The sequence below is a fragment of the Magnolia sinica genome, chromosome 2, assembly GCF_029962835.1.
Source record: "Magnolia sinica isolate HGM2019 chromosome 2, MsV1, whole genome shotgun sequence".
NCBI lineage: Eukaryota > Viridiplantae > Streptophyta > Magnoliopsida > Magnoliales > Magnoliaceae > Magnolia > Magnolia sinica.
The window spans coordinates 83217293-83238791 of NC_080574.1; the positions used below are offsets into that span (position 1 = coordinate 83217293).

General features: G+C 42.5%; 1 non-coding gene across 1 annotated transcript; it reads left to right on the forward strand.

The window, feature by feature from the left end:
- Positions 1 to 4489: 4489 nt before the first annotated feature.
- On the forward strand, positions 4490 to 4596 carry LOC131238115 (small nucleolar RNA R71). Its single transcript, XR_009167529.1, has one exon. It is a non-coding gene; the product is annotated as a small nucleolar RNA R71 (small nucleolar RNA).
- Positions 4597 to 21499: the final 16903 nt, after the last annotated feature.

Consider the following 21499-nt stretch of genomic DNA (forward strand, 5'->3'; position numbering starts at 1 on the left):
ATAATTATTTCAATAATCCACTCCGTCCATTGCATGGAGGATGAAAAAATGGCTAAGAATGCCCAATTTCGAGTTAGAGTTGCTGTGGCCCACGGAGTTTTTAAACTCACCGTCCGTTTTACGTTTTTCAGCGGTCAACGTCCGTACACATGCATGGAACCAAACGGACGTCTAGGCGATGGTTATAACTGCCCCAGGAAGCGGATGGACGGTTTGGATTGTCCATTTGGACACTAGGTGGGCCCCAGAACCGACGACGGCGGTCGGCTTGCGGAGACGCTGGAAACGGAGATTTCCGTTTTTGAAAAGGTAGTCGGGTCAGCGCTGCTGACCGACGCAAGCCCGTTCGGTGCTCGGGCAGTGAACATGTGCACCATGCACATTTCACTCAATGTGGGGTCCACTGTGATGATTTCAAGAAATCTACACCATCCATCCTCTTTATCATGGTAATTTAGCCGTCAATACCAAGGTTGAGGCAGTTCCAAATATCAGGTGGGCCCCAAATTGGAGATTAATAGGCTGATCTGTCCGTTGGACCACTTCCTGAGATCTTCAATGGCTGAAATTTAATATGTATGGTTAATTTACAGCCCTCATCCCATGTATTAAGTTTCGAACTGATCGGATAGCGGGAACCATGTGATCTTGCATTCTGAACCCTTTTCGGGCCCCTTTGACTTGCTTTCCTCAGATCCCATGCGTGTAAAATCTTCATTATTGGTTCTCTGGAGTCCATCCCGTGCTCTAGAGACTTTGGATCATGAAATCCATGCCTTTAACATCAATTTTCAATTAACGCTCCTGACTTCATCCTGTAACAAAAATACAATTAAAATACTCCATTAAGCATTATCATATACGTAAAATCTGGTAATGATTAGGGTCTAATATGCAATATTCGACCCTCATCACAACCCCCAACCAGCATTTTGCTAGTCCCGAGCAAAACATGTGAAAAATAATTTTAGAAATAAAAGACAATTCCTGTAACTCAAGTGACTTGTGAACAGATATCTGAGATGTGAAAATTCTAAGATTCATGAATGGTAAGTAGAATTGTCTCCTGAAATCAAGCTCACGGTAAACTTCATAATCAAGTTCAACATATTAATCCATTAATTGGAACAATTCTGAACATCGAGCTCCATGAATGTAAAGTGTAATCTCGACCTACAAACATTAAGAGATCCAATTGTCAATCTCATGATATCATTGGTAATTCGTGACAACCAAGCTTGAAACCAACACTTATCTCACAGATTAACTTTTCATTTTACCAGCCTTTGATTTTCTTTATGAGCAGTAACGCAAATGAGGGGAATCAAATTCTTACCTATAGGGAGCAAACCTATGGCGAAAACTTGTCGCCTAACTTTTTTTTTTTTTTTTTTCATATGTCAACTATGGAGAATCAAATCTGCACCTATAGGGAGCAAACCTATGGTGAAGATTATGTGACTTAGCCTTTTAATTCTTCTTTTTACCAAGTTAATCATTCAGTTATCGAACCAAAACTTAATGTGTAAGCGAGATGTGATATGTGAATCATGGCTCAATCAATGTTTACAACTTCTAATCATGGATTAACAATTCAAAATTGACTGTGAAATCAAGCAGATGGCCTAATCCAAGAGTCATTAGTTACCAACATCATGTATCTTATAATGTTAAAATCACAACTATCCGTCAAAATCACTTTGAATTCAATAGAAATTCAGAAAAAATTTTAAAATTTTCACAAATTTTCCTCAAGACCAAGAAAATACTGATTAGGTAACCTAATCTCCCACCCCCAACCTAAAATCTACATTGTCCTCAATGTAAAAGAAATAATCATACGATGCACATGGGACAACGAATAATAAAAGAGGAATGAGGGAAAGATAGTACCTAGACGGAGAATCAAGAGGCTTCCCAAAATTATCAATGTAAGAGCAAGTTAGGGCAAGAGAGAAATTAACAAAAGCAAAAATAACAAAAAGAAAAAGAAAAGAAGATCCTACCTATACCACTTTCGCAGGTGCTCTCGATTGCATTTAGCGCATGCAACAAGCCTTTAAACCCCTAGGTTACCCCTAGTGGACGAGTTGTAGTCTCGTGAGGGTTTGCAGTAATGTTACCTACAAACATTGAAGTAACTAACTAAGAAAAATGAAAATGAATGAAATAAAAAGCAATACAATAAAGCAAAAGGCTGGGTTGCCTCCCATGAGCGCTAAGTTTAACGTCTTCAGCCAGACAAGAACGGACCATGAATGAAATAATCTTTATAACCAGGGTCCGCCAAAGAAATTCCCTCAACACTTTCATTAACCGATCCCAGACAAGTGATGTGAGTTCCCATGAACTGTGCTATCTGAAATAAGGCAACTGACACTGTCGTCAAATAATTTAAGGACTTCTGCTCGAACGACTTCTTCTATGTTAGGATCACACTTCCTTTGCATGTTATGCGATATTACCACAGCATGATCCATCCATACAGTGGGGCATACTCCCTGGATTTTTTCTATCTTCCGTTCAATTGCTGCCTTATATGCTCTAAGAACATTAAGCAGCCTGCTCGCCTTTATCTTCTCAGAGTTACAAACTGTGCTGTCAGGCAGAGTCTCAGAGGGATGAAGAGGTTCCACTTTCGCTCTCCATTTTTCAGTCTCCAATATAGGAGTAGAGTCGAGCAATGCATTGACTTCATGGATGGGACTATCAATGTCAAAATCCATGCCCGATTGTGCTAAGCAGGTCTCAAGAGGATCTTCAAAAGATGTACGGAAGGAGTCCTGCATTAAAAACATTGAGTTTAATATTCATGTTACCAAAGGACAATTTCATAACTCCATTCCTGCAATTGATAATAGCATTAGATGTGGCCAAAAATGGACGACCCAAAATGACTGGGATCTGACTATGAAGATTCTGGACAGGCTGAGTATCTATAACTATGAAATCCACTGGAAAATAAAATTTATCAACCTGGATTAACACATCTTCAATAACACCCCGGGGCACCTTGACAGATCTATCGGCTAGTTGTAATGTTACCTTAGTCGGTTTCAACTCACCAAGTCCTAGCTGCTCATAAACCGAATATGGTAACAAATTGACACTCGCCCCTAAATCAAGTAATGCCTTCCTGATTTTATGATCTCCTATGCCGCAAGAAATGGTGGGAGCTCCTGGATCCCTAAATTTAGGAGGGGTGTTATGTTGAATCATGGAGCTGAGCTGCTCTGCAAGGAAGACTTTCTTATGAACATTCTGCTTACGCTTTTGAGTGCATAAATCTTTAAGAAACTTAGCGTAAGCAGGGACTTGCTTGATAGCGTCAAGCAACGGGATGTTGACTTGCACTTTTTGAAACACATCCAAGATTTCATCAAAGTTATTTCTTTTCTTTATTGGTGCCAGACGTTGAGGAAAGGGTGCTTTGGGCACATAAGGTGGCACATTAGTAGCTCTTGGAGAGTCAGAGAGCTTTTGGACTTTGGATGCATTGGTATGGCTCTCTGCTTCATCTTGATCTTCTGTTTTAGAATTTGATTCATCCCCAGGCATCTCTATTTTGTTATCAATCTGCTTGCCTGACCTAAGGGTAGTGATCGATTTGGCCTGTTCATGATATTGCCCTTGGTTGGAATTAGAGCCAATCTCATACTGTCCCTTTGGATTAGCCTCAGGTTGGCTAGGGAGCTTGCCCTTCTCTCTCTCACTCAATGTGGCAGCTAGTTGACCCATTTGTACTTCCAACTTGGCAATGGATTGTGCATTTGCATGTAAGCTTTGCTGGTTGGCCAGTAAGGTTTGTTGGGTGTCTTTTTGGAATTGGAGATAAATCAGCATTAAAAGATGGAGTGTATCCTCAAGAGATGGTTTCCTTGATTGTGTAGGCAATTGTTGATATTGTGGAAACTGTTGAGGTTGTTGACTGCCAACTTGGAGGTGCAGTTGCATGGGAGGATTTCCAGATGGTCCTCCTTGTTGTGGTCCTTTTGCCCAATAGAAATTTGGATGTCTAGCCCACCCTGGGTTGTATGTGTTCGAGTAAGGATCATTCCCAGATTTTTGAAAAGTGTTCATAGCATGAACTTGTTCAGAGAGAAGTTCTGGGAATGCTGCACCAGATGGACAAGACTGCATAGGATGGGCAGGACTAGAACATGTGGCATATGCCTCGACTTGAGCTGTTTGTGGTGGTCCACTATTTAATATCAGAGCATCAACTTTCTTTGTCAGGTTATCAAGCTTGGCGCTCAGCTCTGGCATGACTCCTATCTCATATATACCACCTCTCTTTTGTGGTTGGGGACTTCTGTCACCTCTATTTGAATAATCCCATTGCTGAGAATTTTCGCACAAGGTTTCAAAGAAGTTCCACGCTTCGACATCACTTTTGGTCATGAATGACCCTCCACTGGTGGCATCAACCATGCGACGGTTCTGTGGTGTCAGACCGTCATAGAAGTATTGAACTTGTTGCCACTTCTCAAAACCATGGTGAGGACATTTAAGAAGCAAGTCCTTCCATCTTTCCCAACATTCATGAAAGTGCTCGCCCTCTTTTTGTGTGAAGTTAGTAATTTCTCTACGGAGGGCATTGGTTTTGTGAACGGGGAAGAACTTGTTTAAGAACTTCTTAGACAGTTGGTCCCATGTAGTGATAGATCCAACTTCTAGAGAATTCAACCATGCTTTCGCCTTATCCTTCAAAGAAAAAGGAAACAGGCGTAGGCGGATCGAATCGTCTGAGAAGTTTTGGAACTTAAAGGTGGAGCAAATGTTTAAGAATTCTTTCACATGATGATATGGGTCCTCCTTGTCCAATCCATAAAAGGATGGCAACAATTGTATGACTCCAGGTTTAAGTTCAGAGTGTGCTGCCGTAGTGGTTGGCAACACTATGCATGAAGGCGCATTAAATTGGACAGGAGCTGAATAATCTTTGAGAGCTTTAACTTCAGTCTCATTCGCCATTTCAACAGGATTATTTCTCAATCTTTCACGAATTGTTCTTTCAATCTCAGGATCAAACGGTGCTAGTTCTATGTTCAGAGATCTACGTCCCAGCATAAACTATGTTATCAATATAAGAAAGAAAACTAAACTAAGATGCAACCTAAGATGAATAAAACTAAAGGAAAAAGTTATGAATTCCTAAAAACAAGAGAAAGCTATGTAAACGAGAATTGGAAAGAAGAACCCGAGAAAAGGAGATGATGAATGTCTGAAGATTTGAGAGCTCCTCCTTTTGAAGACAATGTTATTTAGCAGCTTCCTTCCTTAATTCAAAAAGAAAACAAAAATAAATTAAATTTACTAAAATAATGCTAGAAAAAAAATCCTAAGCAACGGTTAATTTCTAAAAAAGAAAGTTTGTAATCTTAGAAATAAAAACTAAGTTAGTTTCTAAAAAGGGAAAAAATTTCTAAAACTAGAAAATAGAAAGTTACTTGAAAGAAGAATCAGAATCTAGAATTAGAAAATAGGAAATTTCTAAAAATAAAATAAATTAGCCTAGAAATAGAAACTTTCTAAAAAAAATAAAACCTTAATTCTAAAAATAGAAATTAGAAAAAAAATAGAAAATTTGGAAAGAGATTACCAAATTAGCAGTTTATGTCAGGTCCCTACAAAACAGGAAATAGGTTAGTTTCTAAAAAAATTTAACCTAAAGGTAGTAAAAAACCTAAGACTATGAATTATGATAAGAGAGAATCTTAAATCCAATTGGACCGAAACAGTCCCCGGCAACGGCGCCAAAAACTTGATGTTTTATTTAAACCAACACGATTTAAATGATTTTTAAACTCGCAAGTATACGAATCAGATGCAGATACGGTACGTATTACGAGATCGTTCCCACGAGGACTAGTCGTCACAATTCAAATCTATGATTCTCCTTAACTAATCCAACAAATAATGGAATGAATTTCTAAGCACAATTTTATGAAAAACAATTAATTAAGAACAGGGAAGAAAATTCAATCAGAGAGAGAGAGCACTAGGACTTTCGAATCCACCCCTAATTATCCTAACCTTGTTTTGTCTGTTGATTCACCTTGATCTAGATTGATACCACTTATACAGAGAAAGCACAATCTGTGTCCTTAATCGGGCATAGAGACTGTCTAATTCCTTTAAGCAATGCCATGAATGACATATCCCATATCCTTGGTCGGGTACATGGAATGTACATTCATTAAAGCACCCTGTTTCTTCCTCTATAGGAAACTTGTTCTTGATCAGACACAAGCACCCATAATAAGCATCCAAACAACATCCACATATATACTTTGGTCAAGTTCATAGATGGAGAAGTATAGAATTTAAACCCATAAAGCCCACTTAAAGAAAGAAACAAACAAATTAATTGAAATTCAAAGTAAATCAACCAATACAAGATCTAATCAAATTAGGGGCTTCATCTCAGCCCTAGCTGAGAGATTAGTGACCCATAAAATCCATAAAAAATATTAAATAAAATTCATAAAAGAAACGTCAAACCAAACAATCTCTTTCTCTCTTCTTTCTTCTCTTTCTTCTCTTTCTTCTCTCCCTTGGTCCAGATCTGGAATCCCCTGGTTCTCCCTCATCACATGTATTAAGTTTCGAACTGATCGGATAGCAGGAACCATGTGATCTTGCATTCTGGACCCTTTTCGGGCCCCTTTGGCTTGCTTTCCTCAGATCCCAGGCGTGTAAAATCTTCATTATTGGTTCTCTGGAGTCCATCCCGTGCTCTGGAGACTTTGGATCATGAAATCCATGCCTTTAACATCAATTTTCAATTAACGCTCCTGACTTCATCCTGTAACAAAAATACAATTAAAATACTCCATTAAGCATTATCATATACGTAAAATCTGGTAATGATTAGGGTCTAATATGCAATATTCGACCCTCATCACTTAAGCTCCATTTGGTTTGAGATAAATTTACATTCATAAACACGAATGTGATGACCAAATGGAGCCCAAGACTATAAATATATTCAAATATATAGTGCAAAATTCATGCAGATTATAAATATCGATGAACTACAGAGTACCAAAAAAAAAAAACCAAGCCAAACTTCATACAGAGTCACTAGAAAAAACATGCAGGCTAGAAATATGTTAAATCATAGAGTACTAAATTAGTTCAGGATTAGAAAAGGAATAAGCCAAACATCATATAGAGTAACTAGAAAAATAGAAAAAAAAGCACCATGTAAGCCCCAACCAAAACCCACTTAAGCTAAATTACTATATGTTTAATTATATAGTACTATATTTGTTCAAATTATTGAAATCTCATTGATTGCTTCCCCTATTGTACAAATGATCTCAGACCGGCCTCTTCAAGTGTAGATGAACATCTATCTTCTTTCCACAAAGGAGCACTAGTGTCACACCCCAAACTCGGAAACCGGGCTCACAAAGTTATTAATCGGCAAATCCGGTGCCGACAGCCTCTGTAGTACCCCATTCTCAGCTCCCAGCACCCATACACTAGGTTCCAATCCTGGGATCCTACAAGGAGGATTTTCTAACAGACATTTATCTCGTAATAATCATAACCACAAGTATACCTAAATCACAAGAACAACATCATCATCACATATCCACTAATATAAACATTTGAATACAATGTTGAAAGGGAAATACATATATCAAAAATCAAAGCTCTAAAAGGTGGCTGCACGCTCCATAACGCTGTTGCAGCCTAACCTACCCACACGCATCTATCGTGCATAAGCTTATAGAAAGCTTAGAGGGTAGGGAAAGTGTGTGCTCAAGGTAAGTGTCAAGTATTCAATAAAATGCCATAATCATACAATATCGGAAATACTGGCAAGATCATGAATCATACGATATCAGAGTAAGCACAAATACTGTAAGTCTATAAATCATTCAATATCAGAATATGCAATGTAGATCTTAATGAGGTAAATATCATATACTAAGGATGCAATGCAATAAGCAAATCCTACTAAGTCCGTCTAGGCCATATAAGTGCAGAAACATGGCAACCCAAAATGCTAAATGTTGTGGATGTAATCCAATATACGATGTGAATTAAATGACCAAGCTGGAGTGTGAGGTCAGGATGATAATATGTAGTATCGCAAGCTATAGGGTCCATCACAAGGGACTTCTATCCAAACTAGTCCCATACCGAAATTTGGATAGCCAGACACAATGTAGTAGACTATTGATCTTAGGTTAGTCGCGCACCCCAACCGAAATCTTTGCCATTATGAAGGTACATAATAATTAGTTGCGCACCAGAGCCTGAGTGGATAGTGAATGAATGAGTGAGTGAATGAGTATGCAACTCCTACTCAATAAGTCCACATATCATTACGGTTCCTCTTTGAAAAAATCACCGGGGTCTAGTACACTCCAAACCAGATTGCCACCACATCACGCGCAACAAGGTGAGTGAAAGAGACCTCACTATCCACCTGGCAATATTGGGCCCAGCTAGTCGATAGCGGACCCATTCCTCGTGCTGGTTAAACTCAGCCTAGCTTTGCCCCATCCTCTCGGGTAGTTAAGGCCGCACCCCCTTCCAACCGACCACGACACAGTGGGAGACGCGGCCTAACAGTATACGGCCCTCATGAGCTCATGCATCCACTTGGTCTAGACATTGGAGCAACCTCTGGAATCAAGAGGGTTTAGAAAATTTCACCTAGGGATATCTATAGCACCCCATGTAGAACAGATTTTTGGTGTCCCATCTGGCCATCCACGATGTGCCTGTGGAGGCTACGGCGTTGATGTTGCTAGGGCGTACTGTAATCATAATCACACAATGCGAGATGTATGAGTCACACAGTTCAATCGTGCATCAATCCTGCGCATACCGTGCGCTCATGTGGGGCAACTCCACCTATCAAGGAGTTCCATGAACAACCTGCCCTATGACATATGTAATGGTCAACCATATCTCATAACAAACATGCAGATAATGCGTATGGGCATGTATCATGATGCTATGCTGTCACATACTCATAATCACTATCGATAATCAGCATTAACAATTGGCCTAAGGGAAGATCACAATGAGGACATTTAACCATCATTGCCCATCAGTGTGGTCATTTAACCAACATTACTCCCAAGGAGTGGCTTATATAGAGCCAAACATATAGTGGGCCCATAGCCTCACGCAAGGGCCTAATATATATCACAATGGGCCTCGCTTAAGGGCCACATATACATCACATCAGGCCTCATCGATGGCTACAATTACAACACAAAAGGCCCCATACAATCACAATGGGCCACTTACAATCTCAATGGGCCATACACAAGGGTCTCATACATCAAGTGGGCCGCATCACAGGGGCCTTCTACATCACATTAGGCCCCATACAATCACAATGGGCCACATACAATCACAATGGGCTACATGCAATCACAATGGGCCCCATGACATGGGCATAACACACACCACTATGGGCCGCTCACATGGGCCTAATACACACCACTATGGGCCGCTCACATGGGCCTAATACACATCACATGGGCCTAATATACATCACTATAGGCCGCTCACATGGGCCTAATACACATCATTATGGGCCGCTCACAGGGTTATAAGGATGCTGATTAGACGCCGTTACACTTGTTATTTTGCACTTTCAGAACACCCATGTATATTCATTTTGTTCATTTTTGGAGTATACATGTATATATCTAACCTGGTTACATGTTCACACTCTGGAGACTTACAACAGTTTATATATTTTATATATCTATCACAATTTTCCGCTTGCATAATTTAACTGTCTCTGGAGTATGATATGCTGATTTGGTATAATCTCATTCATGTTTAATGCACTAATGTGGACAACATTCAATCATCATTACCTATGTTATATAGGTGATGCATTGGAACTCGGGAGCTGAGCATCTGCTCGACCCCCGATTTTCAGGGTGTTATATGGATGGACGGTTTAGAACTAACACATACCACATGTGGGACCCATAGAACTTGCTGACGTCACTCCATCAGTGGGTCCCACCATCTGGATGGCTTGGATGTACATATACATCACATGGGACCCACATAACTTGCTGACGCCTTTAGGGCAGCATCTAGCTGCTTGCCGTCCAACAGATGGATGGCCCAGATGAAAATGAGTGGACGACATTGATAATACACAAGCATCATGGTTGGGACCCACCGTCCATGGGCTAGACGGTGGATGCAACGCATCATCAAGGTGGGTGTCAGTGGTGGCCCACCGAAATTGCTGTGTACAGTAGCTGTATGGCTGGCTACTGACCAACATACACCAGCCAATCAAATCCCAAAAAGGTGGGTCCCACATGGGGCCCACACGTACAGGCATATAAATATATGTATATATATACATATAATATTATATCATATTATATTATTATAATATAATATAATATTATAATATATACATAACATATATATATTATCATTAAATTATATATATATTATTTTTATTTTTTTTATTTTCCAGCGTCCAGCCCACCATCTAACAAGCTGGACGTGCTGGATGGTGCATACACATCACGGTGGTCCCATGTAGTGGGCCACCAGATTTGAATCAAGCTGATATTTATTTTTCCCTTTCATCTGGGCCTGTGTGACCGTCCGGTGATGTAGGCCTCAAATCGAGATCAAGGTGACCCACTTGTTAGATGGCATGGATAAAATACACACATCATAGGTGGGCCATCGATCATAGACAAAGAGAGAGAGAGAGAGAGAGAGAGAGAGAGAGAGAGATGGAGAGAGATTGGCGATGACGGATGGGCCCCGCCACTATGGGCCCCTCTTGGATACAAGCATACATCAAGGTGGGTCCCACCATTAGTGAGCCCTTAAATCATAAAAAAATAAAGATGAAAATGTGGATCCAAGATCACCCAACGTAGATCTTCTCTTCCTTCTTCCGCCAACACGATCTTGAGCTCCAAGGGGTGGCCAAGCTTCTCCTCTCTTTGGGAAGCCATGGACGATTCTTCTCCTTTGGGGTTGCTTGAAAATGGAGAGAGAGAATGAGAGATTGAGAGGTGATGGGAGAGAGGGATGGTGAGTGATGGATGGGTGTACTTGATGGGTGGAGAGAGAGAGAGAGTTGACTTTAGGAGTTCGTTGGGGATGGATGTTGTACTTGACATTTGATGTGATTGATGGGACATTCTCTTGGGATTGCAACGCGCGGTATTTTTCCTCGAACTAAATGCGGGCCCACATCTCCTAGCCTAGGTATCGCCTCAGCGCGCGAGACGCGGCGTCGGAACCGCAGAGACGGCGTAGTTGCAATGATACAAGTCTCAGGTCGAGTTGACTCTGGAATACAAGATATGACTCAGAGTCGCGTGTAACTGCTGATTACAGGTCGCGGGTTGCTAGAATTCGACCGGGAGGACCACGGAAGCCTACGGAACGATACGGTCTAGGATACGGGCCTCACAGCTCTCCCTTCCTAATAAAAATTTCATCCTCGAAATTTACTATCACGTAAGACAAAGCAAGGGAAGAGGAAACATCGACTTATACATATACTAATCAATACTATATAAGGCATAATCAATCTATAAACAAATAGCGTTCTCTAATCTGAACCTCGCGCCCTTAAGATGCCTCATCAAAGCTATGATGACCCCATTGATCCTTGGATTCTGGATCAGAAGTGATCGAAACTAGAATACTATGCAGCCTCATAATCCTAACGATGGGGAGCTAAATCAAAAAAATTTCTAAGTTATCTGAACTCGGGGATCTAACCATTCTAAGTTCTCAACAATCATAGAGTGAAAGGTAGCTATCAGCAGATATGTGATGTTATCCTTAGGTATTCCCAACTTATGCTCTGATACCAACTTCTGTCATGCCCCAAACTCGAAAATTGGGCTCACAAAATTCTCGATCGCCAAATCCGGTGCCGAAAGCCTCCGAAGTACCCCATTCTCGGCTCCCATTGCTCATACACCAGGTTCCGATCCTAGGATCTTACAAGGAGGATTTTCCAACATATATTTATCTCGTAATAAATATAACCATATGTATACCCAAATCATAAGAACAACATCATCATCACATATCTACTAATATAAACATTTGAATACAATGCTGAAAGAAAAATACGTATATCGAAAATCAAAGCTCCAAAAGGTGGCTACATGCTCCATGCTCAACGCTGCTGCAACCTAATGCCACCTGCACGCATCTATCATGCATAAGCTTATAGAAAGCTTAGAGGGTGGTGAAAGTGCGTGCTCAAGGTAAGTGCCAAGTATTTAATACAATGCCATAATCATACAATATCAAAAATACTAGCAAGATCATGAATCATACGATATGAGAGTTAGCGAAAATACAGTAAGTCCATAAATCATTCAATATCAGAATATGTAATGTAGATCACAATGAGGCAAATATCATATACTGAGGATGCAATGCAATGAGCTAATCCTGTTAAGTCCATCTAAGCCATATAAGTGTAGAAACATGACAACCCAAAATGTTAAATGCTGCGGATGTAATGCAATATGCGATGCGAATGAAATGACCAAGCTGAAGTGTGAGGTCAAGATGATAATACGTAGTATCGTAGGCTATGGGGTCCATCACAAAGGACTTCTATCCAAACCAGTCACATACCTTAATTTGGATAGCCAGACACAATGTAGTAGACTCTGATCTCAGGTTAGTCACGCGCCCCAACCAAAATCCTTGCCATTATGATGGTACACAATAATTAGTTACACACCACCAGCCCGAGTGGATAGTGAATGAATGGATGAGTATGCAACTCTTACTTAATAAGTCCACATATTAGTATGGTTCCTCACTAGTAAAATCACCGAGGTCTAGTACACTCCAAACCAGATTGCCGCAACATCTTGTGCAACAAGGTGAGTGGAAGAGACCTCACTATCCGCTTGCTAATATCGGGCCCGGCTCGTCGATAGTGGACCCATTCCTCGAGCTGGTCAAACTTAGCTTAGTTTTGCCCCCTCCTCTCAGGCAGGTAAGGCTGTACCCCCTTCCAACTGACCGCGACACAGTGGGAGATGCAGCCTAACGGTATACGGCCCTTATGCGCCCATGCATCCACTAAGTCTAGACGTTGGAACAATATCTAGAACCATGAGGGTTTAGAAAATTTCATCCAGGGATATCTATAGCACCCTATGTAGAATAGATTTTTGGTGTCCCATCTGGCCATCATAGCTATCCACGATATGCCTGTGGAGGCTACGGCCCTGATGTTACTAAGGCGTACTGTAATCATAATCACACAATGCGAGATGCATTAGTCTCACAATCTAATCATGCATCAATCCTGCGCATATCGTGTGCTCATGTGAGGTAACTCCGCCTATCAGAGAGTCCCATGAACAACCTACCCTATGGCATATGCAATGGGCAACCATATCTCATAACAAACATGCAGTGATGCGTATAGGCATGTATTATGATGCTATGCTGTCACATACTCATAATCGGTATCAATAACCGACATCAATGATCGACATTGATAATCGGCCTATCAAAGGGCTTAAGGGAAGGTCACAATGAGGACATTTAACCATCATTGTCCATCAATGTGGTCATTTAACCAATATTGCTCCCAAAGAGTGGCCTATATAGAGCCAAAGATATAGTGGGCCCATAGCCTCACGCAAGGGCCTAATATACATCACAATGGGCCTTGCTCAAGGGCCACATAACATCACATCAAGCCTCATCAATGGCTACAATTACATCACAACGGGCCCCATATAATCACAATCGACCACCTACAATCTCAATGGGCCTTACACAAGGGTCTCATACATCAAGTGGGCCACATCACATGGGCCTTATACATCACAATGGACCACATACAATCACAATGGGCCACATCTAATCACAATGGGCCGCATGACATGGGCCTAACACTCATCACTATGGGACTAACACACATAACTATAAGTCGCTCACATTAGCCTAATACACATCACTATGGGCCGCATCACATGGGCCTAATACACATCACTATGGGCTACTCACATGTGCCTAATACACATCACTATGGGCCGCATCACATGGGCCTAACACCTAACACACACCACTATGGGCCGCATCACATGCGCCTAATACACATCACTATGGGCCGCTCACACAGGCCTAATACTCATCATTATGGGCCGCTCACACGGGCCTAACACTCATCACTATGGGCCACATCACATGGGCCTCATATGCACAACAAGTGGGCCCTGCACATGGGCCTCAAATATATAACATGTGGGCCCTACACATGGGCCTCATATGCATCAAATGGGCAACGTATCTGGGCCTCGAATACATCAAATGGGCCACGCGTCATGGGCCTAATACATATCACAACGGGCCTTGCTCATAGGCCATGAATACATCACAATGGGCCTTGCCCATAGGCCTCAGATTCAAGCAGGTGGGCCTCATCATATGGGCCTTAAATACAAGGCAGGTGGGCCCTATCACATGGGCCTCAAATATACATCATGATGAGCCGCATGGATGGGCCGCAAGTGGACTTGAACCACACCAAAAATCATTTTAATGGTTGTAGGTGTAACATGTGTATCATTGTACACTATCATTCCATAGGGCACATGACCCACTAATGATGATCAGCACTGTCCAAACATTGTCTAGGTAAATCAGCACCATCTAAACATTTATCGTGTAAATCAGCACCATCCAAACATTGTCCAGCATTGTCCAACACTATTTGGACGGTGTGGAGGAAACAAATACATCACGTGGGCCCTATGGTGGATGGACGATTTGGACCCAACACATACCACACGTGGGACCCACAGAACTTGTTGACGTCAGTCCAGCAGTGGGTCCCACCATCTAGACGGCTTGGATGTGCATATACATCACATGGGACCCACAGAACTTACTGACATCTTTGGGGCAGCATCCAGCTGCTGGCTGTCCAACAAATGGATGGCCTAGATGACAACTGGTGGACGACATTGATAATACATATGCATTATGGTTGGGACCCACCGTCCATGGGCTGGAGGGTGGATGTAACACATCATCAAGGTGGGTACCAGGTGGTGGCCCATCGAAATTACTGCGTACAACAGCTGTATGGATGGCTGCTGACTAGTGTACACCAGCCAATCAAATCCCAAAAAGGTGGGTCCCACATGGGTCCCACACGTACAGGCATATAACTATATGTGTGTGTGTATATATATATATATAAAATATAATATAATATAATATTATATAATATTATATTATATTATTATAATATACTATAATATTATAATATCTACATAACATATATATATTATCATTATATTATATATATTTATATTTATTTTTTTAATTTTCCAGCGTCCAGCCCACTGTCCAGCAAGCTGGACGGTGCTGGATTGCACATGCACATCACGGTGGTCCCACGTAGTGGGCCACCAGATTTGGATCAAGCTGATATTTATTTTTCCCTTTCATCCGGGCCTATGTGACCGTCCGGTCATGCAGGCCCCAAATCTGGATCAAGGTGACCCACTTGTTGGATGGCATGGATAAAATACACACATTATAGGTGGGGCATCGATCATAGAGAGAGAGAGAGGGAGGGAGAGAGAGAGAGAGAGAGAGAGAGAGAGAGAGAGAGATGGAGAGAGATCGGCGATGACGGAGGGCCCCCTCCACTATGGGCCCCTCTTGGATACCGGCATACATCAAGGTGGGTCCCACCATATGTGGGCCCTTAAATCACAAAAAAATAAAGATGAAAATGTGGATCCAAGATCACCCACCGTAGATCTTCTCTTCCTTCTTCCATCAACATGATCTAGAGCTCCAAGGGGTGGATTTGAACGGTTGAGATGGACTTTGGATGGTGGAGATGGGAGATAGGTAGGTGGGCCACACCAAGCTTCTCCTCTCTTTGGGAAGCCATAGACGATTCTTCTCCTTTGGGGTTGCTTGAAAATGGAGAGAGAGAGAGAGAGAGAGAGAGAGAGAATGAGAGAGAGAGGTGATGGGAGAGAAGTGATGGGAGAGAGGGATGGTGAGTGATGGATGGGTGTACTTGATGGGTGGAGAGAGAGAGAGAACTTTAAGGGTTGCTTGGGGATGGGTTTTGTACTTGACATGATGTGATGGAGTACTTGACATTTGATGTGACTGATGAGACATTGCAACTCGTGGCATTTTTCCTCAAACAGAACGCAGGCCCACATCTCCTGGCCCGGGTATCGCCTCAGCGTGCGAGACGCAGCGTCGAAACCACAGCGACGGTGCGGTCGCAAGGATACAAGTCTCGGGTCAAGCCGACTCTGGAATACGGGATATGACTCAGGGTCATGTGCAACTACCGATTACAGGTCACAGGCTGCTGAAGTTCCACCGGGAGGACTGCGGAAGCCTGCGGAACGGTACGGTCTAGGATACAGGCCTCAAGCTCTCCCTTCAAAATAAAAATTTCATCCTCGAAATTTACAATCACGCAGGAAAAAGCAAGGGAAGAGGAAGCATCAACTTATATATACTAATCAATACCATACAAGGCATAATCAATCTATAAACAAATAATGCTCTCTAATCTGAACCTCGCGCCCTCAGGATGCCTATCAACGTTATGATGATCCCATTGATCTACGGATTCTGGATAAGAAGTGATTGAAACTGGAATACTATGCATCCTCATAATCTTAATGGTAAGGAGCTATGTCAAAAAATTTCTAAGTTATCTAAACTCGAGGATCTAACCATTCTAAGTTCTCAACAATCATAGAGTGAAGGTTAGCTATCAACAGATATGTGATGTTATCTTCAGGTATTCCCAAGTTATGCTCTGATACCAATTTCTGTCACGCCCCAAACTCGAAAATCGGGCTCACAAAATTTTCAATCGTTGAATCTTGTGCCAATAGCCTCTGTAGTACCCCATTAGCGGCTCCCAGCGCCCATACACCAGGTTTCGATCCTGGGATCCTACAAGAAGGATTTTCTAACGTACATTTATCTCGTAATAAGTATAACCATAAGTATACCCAAATCACAAGAACAACATCATCATCACACATCCACTAATATAAACATTTGAATACAATGCTGAAAGAGAAATACATATATCAAAAATCAAAGCTCCAGAATGTGGCTGCATGCTCCATGCTCAACGCTACTGCAACCTAATGCCACCTGCACGCATCTATCGTGCATAAGCTTATAGAAAGCTTAGAGGGTGGTGAAAGTGCGTGCTCAAGGTAAGTGCCAAGTATTCAATACAATGCCATAATCATATAATATCGGAATACTGGCAAGATCATGAATCATACGATATTAGAGTAAGCGGAAATACTGTAAGTCTATAAATCATTCAATATCAGAATATGTAATGCAGATTATAATGAGGCAAATATCATATACTGAGGATACAATGCAATAAGCAAATCCTTCTAAGTCCGTCTAGGCCATATAAGTGTAGAAACATGGCAACCCAAAATGCTAAATGTTGCGGATGTAATGCAATTGCGATGCAAATGAAATGACCAAGATGGAGTGTGAGGTCGAGATGATAATACATAGTATCACAGGCTATGGGGTCCATCACAAGGGACTTCTATCAAAACCAGTCCCATACCTAAATTCGAATAGCCAGACATAATGTATTAGACTCCTAATCTCAGGTTAGTCACGCGCCCTAACTGAAATCCTTGGCATTACGAAGGTACACAATAATTAGTTACGCACCACCAGCCTGAGTGGATAGTGAATGAATGAATGAATGAGTATGCAACTCCTACTCAATAAGTCCACATATCAGTACGGTTCCTCTTTAGAAAAATCACCGGGGTCTAGTACACTCCAAACCAGATTGCCGCCACATCGCGCGTAACATGGTGAGTGGAAGAGACCTCACTATCCGCCTACCAATATCGGGCTCGGCTCGTCGATAGCGGACCCATTCCTCGTGCTGGTCAAACTCAGCCTAACTTTACCCCATCCTCTCGGGTAGGTAAGGCTGCACCCCCTTCCAACTAACCACGACACAATAGGAGACGTGGCCTAACAGTATACGGCCCTTATGCGCTTATGCATCCACTCGGTCTAGATGTTGGAGCAACCTCTAGAACCAGGAGGATTTAAGAAATTTCACCCAGGGATATCTATAACACCCTATGTAGAACAGATTTTCGGTGTCCCATCTGGCCATCTACGATATGCCTATGGAGGCTACGGCCCTAATGTCGCTAAGGCGTACTGTAATCATAATCACACAATACGAGATATATGAGTCACACAGTCCAACCATGCATCAATCCTGTGCATACCTGCGCTCATGTGGCGCAACTCTGCTTATCAAGGAGTCCTATGAACAACCTGCCCTATGGCATATGCAATGGCCAACCATATCTCATAACAACATGCAGATGATGTGTATGGGCATGTATCATGATACTAGCTATCACATACTCATAATCGGTATCGATAACCGGCATCGATAATCGGTATCGATAATCGGCCTATCAATGGGCCTAAGGGAAGGTCACAATGAGGACATTTAACTATCATTGCCCATCAATGTGGTCATTTAACCAACATTGCTCCCAAGGAGTGGCCTATATAGAGCCAAACATATACTAGGCTCATAGCCTTGCGCAAGGGCCTAATATACATCACAACGGGCCTCGCTCAAGGGTCACATATACATCACATCAGGCCTCATTAATGGCTATAATTACATCACAACAGGCCCTATCTAATCACAATGGGCCACCTACAATCTCAATGGGCCTTACACAAGGGTCTCATACATCAAGTGGGCCACATCACATGGGCCTTATACATCACATCGGGCCCCATACAATCACAATGGGCTACATACGGTCACAATGGGTCACTTACAATCACAATGGGCCAGATGCTATCATAATGGGCTGCATGACATGGGCCTAACACAAATCACTATGAGTCGCTTACATGGGCTTAATACACATCACTATGGGCTGCATCACATGGGCCTAATACACATCACTATGGACCACTCACGTGGGCCTAATACACATCACTATGGGCCACATCACATGGGCTTAACACCTAACACACACCACTATGGGCCGCATCACATGGGCCCAATACACATCACTATGGGTCGCTCACACGGGCCCAATACTCATCATTTTGGGCTACTCACATGGGCCTAACACTCATCACTATGGGCCACATCACATGGCCCTCTTATGCACAACAGGTTGGCCCTGCACATGGCCTCAAATACATAACATGTGGGCCCTACACATGGGCCTCATATGCATCAAATGAGCCACGTATCTGGGCCTCAAATACATCAAATGGGACACGCATCATGGGCCTAATACATATCATAATGGGCCTTACCCATAGGCCATGAATACATCACAGTGGGCCTTGCCCATAGGCCTCGAATAGATCACAATGGGCCTTGCCCATGGGCCTCAGATTCAAGCAGGTGGGCCCCATCATATGGGCCATCAATACAAGGCAGGTGGCCCCTATCACATGGGCCTAAATATACATCATGATGGGCCTCATGGATGGGTCGCACCAATGGGCATCAAGCGGACTTGGACCACACCAAAAATTATTTCAATGGTTGTAGGTGTAACATGTGTATCACTGTACACTATCATTCCATGGGGCACATGGCCCACTAATGATGATCAGACTGTCCAAACATTGTCCAAGTAAATCAGCACCATCCAAACATTTCCCGTGTAAATCAGCACCATCCAAACATTGTCTATGTAAATTAGCACCATCCAAATATTGTCTAGCACCATCCATCACTGTCTGGATGGTGTGGAGGAAACAAATACATCACATGGGCCCTATGGTCGATGGACGATTTGTACCCAACACATACCACATGTGGGACCCATAGAACTTGCTGACGGCAGTCCATCTGTGGGTCCCACCATCTGGACGGCTTGGATGTACATATACATCACGTGGGACCCATAGAACTTGTTAACGTCTTTGGGGCAACGTCCAGCTACTCGTCGTCCAATAGATGGATGGCCCAAAAGAAAACAAGTGGATGGCATTGATAATACACATGCATCATGGTTGGGACCCATTGTCCATGGGCTAGACGGTGGATGCAATGCATCATCAAGGTGGGTGCCAGGTGGTGGCCCACTGAAATTGTTGCGTACAACAGCTGTATGGCTGGCTACTGACCAACGTACGCCAGCCAATCAAATCCCAAAAAGGTGGGTCCCACATGGGGCCCACAAGTACAGGCATATAACTATATGTATGTATCTATATATATATAATGTTATATCATATTATATTATTATAATATAATATAATATTATAATATATACATAACATATATATATATATATCTTATCATTATATATATATATTTTTTATGTTTATTTTTTTAATTTTCCAACGTCCAGCCCTTTGTCCAGCAAGTTGGACGGTGCTGGATGGTGCATGCACATTACGGTGGTCCCACATAGTGGGCCACCAGATTTGAATAAAGCTGATATTTATTTTTCCCTTTCATCCGGGCGTGTGTGACCGTCTGGTTATGTAGGCCCCAAATCAGGATCAAGGTGACCCACTTGTTGGATGCCATGGATAAAATACACACATCATAGGTGGGCCATCGATCATAGAGAGAGAGAGAGAGATGGAGAGAGATCGATGATGACAGAGGGGCCCTGCCACTATGGGCCCCTCTTGGATACAAGCATACATCAAGGTGGGTCCCACCATTAGTGAGCCCTTAAATCACAAAAAAATAAAGATGAAAATGTGGATCAAAGATCACCCACCGTAGATCTTCTCTTCCTTCTTCCGCCAACACGATCTAAAGCTCCAAGGGGTGGATTTTAACGGTTGAGATGGACTTTGGACGGTTGAGATGGGCCACACCAAGCTTCTCCTCTCTTTGGGAAGCCATGGACGATTCTTCTCCTTCAGGGTTGCTTGAAAATGGAAAGAGAGAGAGAGAGGTGATGAGAGAGAGGGATGGTGAGTGATGGATGGGTGTACTTGATGGGTGGAGAGAGAGAGAGTTGACTTTAGGGGTTGCTTAGGGATGGGTGTTGTACTTGACATGATGGGATGAAGTACTTGACATTTGATGTGATTAATGGGACATTCTCTTAGGATTGATGGGATGAACTAAACACGGGCCCACATCTCCTGGCCTGGGTATCGCCTCAGCGCACAAGACGCGGCGTCAGAACTGCAGTGACGGCACAGTCGCAAGGATACAAGTCTCGGGTCAAGCCAACTATGGAATATGGGATACGATTCAGGGTCGCGCACAACTGTCGATTACAGGTCACGGGTTGTCGGAATTCGACGGGAGGACTGTGGAAGCCTATGGAACGGTACGGTCTAAGATACGGGCCTCACAACTAGGGTGTATAATCTCAGTCAGGATAACAACAAAAGTTCCCTCCGCTACTGGCTCAAAGCAACTCGCATCTCTTACCGATATATATCGTATCCGGCTACA